Below are 5544 nucleotides of genomic sequence, written 5' to 3'. Positions count from 1 at the left end.
ACGCACTGTCACGAGATATAAGCAACTCCTCTGCAGGATAAATGTTTAGTAGAGGTCCTGGGAAAGATTTGTATGCACTTCATTTAGCGGAGAATATCTCAACTGTTATAGACTAATATGACCCCATTGAACAACGTGGGATGTGTGCCAAAATCGCTACCCGGGACGAAAGTCCTGAAAATGACCACAATAGGTGACACTATTATCACATTATAGGTGAATGGGACTTTTTTTTTTCCTTAATAGATATTCTCATAAACTTCTACCAGTTTAATCTTCATATTAAGATAAATACTTTTTGTATTACACTTTGTCTTAAAAATAAAATAAAATATGCAAATTAGCCAATATCTCATTAAATATGCGTATATAAACCCTTGAAGCTATAGATTTTCTGAGGTGATCACAATGTTCACAATGACAATGATTGTAAGGTCATAGAAGAGTGTAAGCATTCTGATTTGATATAAAGAAAATGGCTAAAAAACAGTCAACCACATAGCCTACAACTAGCAACAAACAAGAATTGCCAGTTATTTATTAACCTAAACTTTAAAAGCTTACATTTCCTATCTGTTCTAAATATTGCTGTCATCACCACAACTTTTTTTTTCAACAAAAGTTTACTTGGCAGCCATAGTGACCTGAGATCATAGCAGAGCACATGGCTGTCAAGCAAGATGACTTGTGAGATCAAGAAAAGTAAGGCAATCTACTCTTTATTCTTTGTGTTGCTGTGTACACTTACTATGTGTCATAATCATATGAGTTGTAATTTTGTGTATTTAAATAATTATAATGAATTTGTATCAGTTTTATATTTAATTTGGTGTGTATTGTAGCTAGCTAACTACAGTTTGTTAGCTAACTAGCTGCTAGTGTTTTCTTTTATTTTGCAAAATGGGGAAAATGTCATCACAACTTGTGATCACATAGTCTCAGACAAATTGATGAAGTTACAGTTTCTTCATGTCATGAAGTTATTCCTCCCAAATAATAGATAAGTTGGTACATACCAATTACTCATATTTGAAACCTTATTTTACAAAATATCAAATGACCTGGAGAGAGTGAGAGAACGACTTATCCATCCAGTGTCACATAGCTAATACTTCATTGACTGGGCTACAGCAGGAAACATGGTGAGATAGGCTTTAATTAATTCATTTCAATTTACAGTATCTGTGGATTATGGGGGTTAAAAATAGAAAGTGACATGTCATGTTTAAGGCAACTTTTGTTTGAAGTAGGAAATGTTTTATGGTAAAAAAAAATTAAATCTAGCTTTTTTGAGCAACCTAACCGTAGTATATCAATCTTGACGAGTGCATCCTATGCCAGAAGAAGAAGCAATCTGAGTACCTCTCTAGTGGTGAAATTGGCAGGGGTGTTATTGTTTCGCTTGCCAAACAAACAAAGATTAATGACACTCAAACTGCTAGGGTTCTTCAACTGACAGTGTAAGAGCAAGATATCATAAAATACCACACCAAATCCTGCTACAGAACATTACAAAGGGATATGGCTAAGGCTGATTGCACAACCCAACCATTAGAACAATCTGAGCCATCTCAGCAGAGACCTATTAATGATCCAACTGAGCGACGAAGCAAGAGATTTAAGACCAGTGCAACCTGACCCTAGCCAGATGAATTTCGCTCCGCCTAGCTCCACTCATCCATCTGGAACCGATCCATTGAAGTGTTGCTTCAGAAGGCTGGGCCTAATCAAAAAATGTTTGCATATGATTGAATAAGCCACTTGTCCGTCATCTATTGACGTGCTACTTCAACCACTCACATCGAAGTCAACCCGTGACGCTGATAACAGTCTCACAGTCGCTTCTATGTCACATCTATGAAACTCCCACCCTGCGTCCTGATTGGCTGTACCATAAAATCGGTTGCAGAAATCACTCTCAATGGAAGAGGTCCCAGATGGATGTGAGTGAAGCTAGGCGGAGCTAAGCTGAACGAAATTCATCTGGCTAGGGTCAGGTTAACTGACACTGTCATCAGGTGATACAGATGTCTTTGTGTGCCTATTATACCACACAACAGTCAATTGGAGAAATCTTGGCCTCCAAGAGCTCTGGCTCATCCGCAACTCAGGAGTGAACAGATCAATATTACCACTTCATGATATATGCATAGCGCTGGGAGACAAGCTCATACAGTGTCTCCCAGCACTACATGCGCTGACTGGGTGCGATACAACCAGAAAAATATCAACCAAACTTGCAGCTCTGAACACTGTCCGCAAACCAGACAACTCGTCTCTGATCCTCAACTTCAACTGTCCACATCTAACAGAGAGTGCAATACAAATGGCGGAAACATTCTTGGTTAAATGTCTCAAACCATCAACAGACAAGGAGACATTTGATGACCTGCGCATTGCTGCGTTTGATAGTCATGCCCTTAAAGGAATTATCCGGAGTAAAATGCACTTTAGATCGATTTCCGGATGATTGGGGGTACATACGTTGAGTTGACATCAAAATTATGTCATTCGGATGTGTTTTGAGAAAGTTCGATTGTACCGTTTTCAGTCACAACTCGTAGCCTGGAAGTGAGCGGGGCATTTCAATTGCGCCGCTACAAAACGCTATTTTTATACCTCTTCTACAGTTCCAAACAACATAACACTTACGTGGTAGTGAGTAGAGGGTCCCTAAAGCCAAACCGAAGTATCCCGAGGTCTTTATGTGGTCGAATATTTTCCGGAAATGTTGCCATCTTTGCCGCCACCTTCAGGGGAAAGTCCGTAGGAGTCTTATTGCTGTGTAATACGCTCTGGAAATTCACAATTTCGTCGCCGTTTAAAAAAAAAAAACATAGTCCAGTCCATACAACTTCATTTCAATTTCGAAAGAAATACTGGACTGTTTTTTTTTTTTTTTTAAAACGGCGACGAAATTGTGAATTTCCAGAACGTGTTACAACACACTCAGCAATAAGACTCCTACGGACTTTCCCCTGAAGGTGGCGGCAAAGATGGCAACATTTCCGGAAAGGTACTGGCTTGGTGAACCACGTAAGTGTTATGTTGTTTGGAACTGTAGAAGAGGTATAAAAATAGCGTTTTGTAGCGGCGCAATTGAAATGCCCCGCTCACTTCCAGGCTACGAGTTGTGACTGAAAACGGTACAATCGAACTTTATCAAAACACATCCGAATGACATAATTTTGATGTCAACTCAACGTATACCCCCAATCATCCGGAAATCGATCTAAAGTGCATTTTACTCCGGATAATTCCTTTAACTCATTGAATGCCAGGCTGTTTTCGGGAGCTTTGTCCTAGAGTGCCAGCAATCTAGACCATTGTTGATGATTTTTGTACAGCCACATCATATTCTGTGTTATAGCTATGAACACATACAATAGCTCGATTAAAAGGTGAGACTTTAAGCTCTCGGTGGGTGCAAACCGTGTATTTCTACACGCCTCTGTTCCTGAGAAATCCCAAGCTAAACAGTGACTAGTTTTCATCAAAATCGCTGTTTTTTTCTAGAAATGGAGATATAACGTCTTTCATGAAATAAGTGTTGCCTGTTACTTACTTGTGTAAACTTTCCGGGAAATGATCAGCGAGACCTGGCGAGACTGCCACCTTGTGATAGACTCAAGAAAATGGCCTGGTTTTGACCTGACGTGCATGCGTCACTGATTCGACCCAAAGCGGCAACCGAGTTATGATAAAATGTCCAGATAAAATGTCCAGATTGTGCGTTTTCATGAGTTTCACGATCGTCATATATTTAATTTCCATTCATCACAGAGTTCCAAAATCACATATAAGGTGTGTTAGAGTGTCTAGTTTCGTAATTTAAAAAAGAAAACTAAAAACGTAATATTACGTTTTTGGTACTCAACGCATGGGAAGGAAAAACGTAATATTACGTTTTTGGCACTCAATGAGTTAAGATGGACTTTGAGAGGACCGCTTGCACCTCAACTAATGCAAGAAAACATACTGTATACAAAGAGCCTAACAGCAGCTTTGGGTCCAAGCACCATTTACAGATGCCACCTCGATCTTAAATGCAGATGCTTATGGTTTTGTAAGTAAGGGAAGTTTATTAGTCCCTGAGATTGTAATCTCAAAACCTGAAGGTTTGCCAGATCCCTGCTCGTGTGGCAAGTGTACACACAAGAATGGCTGTCCCTGTCGGGTAGCTGGTATACATTGCTGCAAGTACTGCAAATGTAAGGGAGGCAATAGTTGTAAAAATCCTATCACTGAATAAGTTCTCATTATAATCACCATACCTGGAATCTGTTGAGAAAAAGTTGAAAGTTTTACCTTGCAACACAGGGAATAAACTTGAAGAGTTTATGTACGCATATTTAATGAGATATTGGCTAATTTGCATATTTTATTTTATTTTTAAGACAAAGTGTAATACAAAAAGTATTTCTCTTATTATGAAGATTAAACTGGTAGAAGTTTATGAGAATATCTATAAAGGGAAAAAAAGTCCCATTCACCTATAATGTGATAATAGTGTCACCTATTGTGGTCATTTTCAGGACTTTCGTCTCGGGTAGCGATTTTGGCACACATCCCACGTTGTTCAATGGGGTCATATTAGTCTATAACAGTTGAGATATTCTCCGCTAAATGAAGTGCATACAAATCTTTCCCAGGACCTAGACTAGTTGTTTTATTCAGTCATTTGAGCAACGTTAGGGTAAGTGTTGCTTTTTCCAGCCTATGTTTTCCGTGGTAACCCATTGTCAGTCAATAGTGAAAGTAACTGCATATAACTGTCTTGTCGTTGACTGACTCCTTGGTGAAGTTAGTTTCACTTTGCCAATGAGTTCAAATAGACGAGTGCAAATGCGTGAAGGCTATGCTAGGTTTTAGTAAAGCATGTTTTAAGAATGACTACGGTCTCGCAAGCAGCCTCCTTCAAATGCGCCTTTGAATGCCAAAATACCGATACATTTATTTGACATATCGCGCGTTGCGCCGTTGAAGGGAATGACAGATGTCATTCTCATTGGTTTAAAATGATGTTACGCCCCAAACACACCCATATGACTGATTAAAAGACCTAGGAACACCTTGTTACGCCATGCGCTCCACTTTTGATAGCGAAACCCCTCCCAATGTGAACTGGATATCCTACTAAATTTGAATAGACTTTTGACGAGTGACGATGCACTTTAGAATGTCATGATAGGGCCCTGCGTGTTCACTGTGTGCTGTTTGTGTTTCACTAATTCATGGATTGGGTTAAATGCAAAGACCAAATTTCCCTCACGGGATCAAAAGAGTATACTTATACTTACAGTATACATACTTATACTTATACTTATACAGCTACAGCAATAGAATAACATTGACGCTATTAAGCTTTTAACATTTAAGCATTTAGTGCCCTTTCTGGTTGATTTAAAACAAACAAACTTTATATAGTGTCTTAAAATCGCATATGCATATTTTCATATGTCTTTACAGAGGTTGGAATTTAAGGTACAATGTAAAGAGGCCGTGGGGGAGCTCGTACTTGTCCAACTCCATTCCGAGACATCT

The sequence above is a fragment of the Alosa pseudoharengus genome, unplaced genomic scaffold (genome assembly GCF_046254945.1).
Source record: "Alosa pseudoharengus isolate Yale_2024_CS ecotype anadromous, Long Island Sound unplaced genomic scaffold, YU_APseudo_1.1 YU_APseudo_1.1_scf_1, whole genome shotgun sequence".
NCBI lineage: Eukaryota > Metazoa > Chordata > Actinopteri > Clupeiformes > Clupeidae > Alosa > Alosa pseudoharengus.
Note: the sequence above shows the minus strand (reverse complement) of the source record.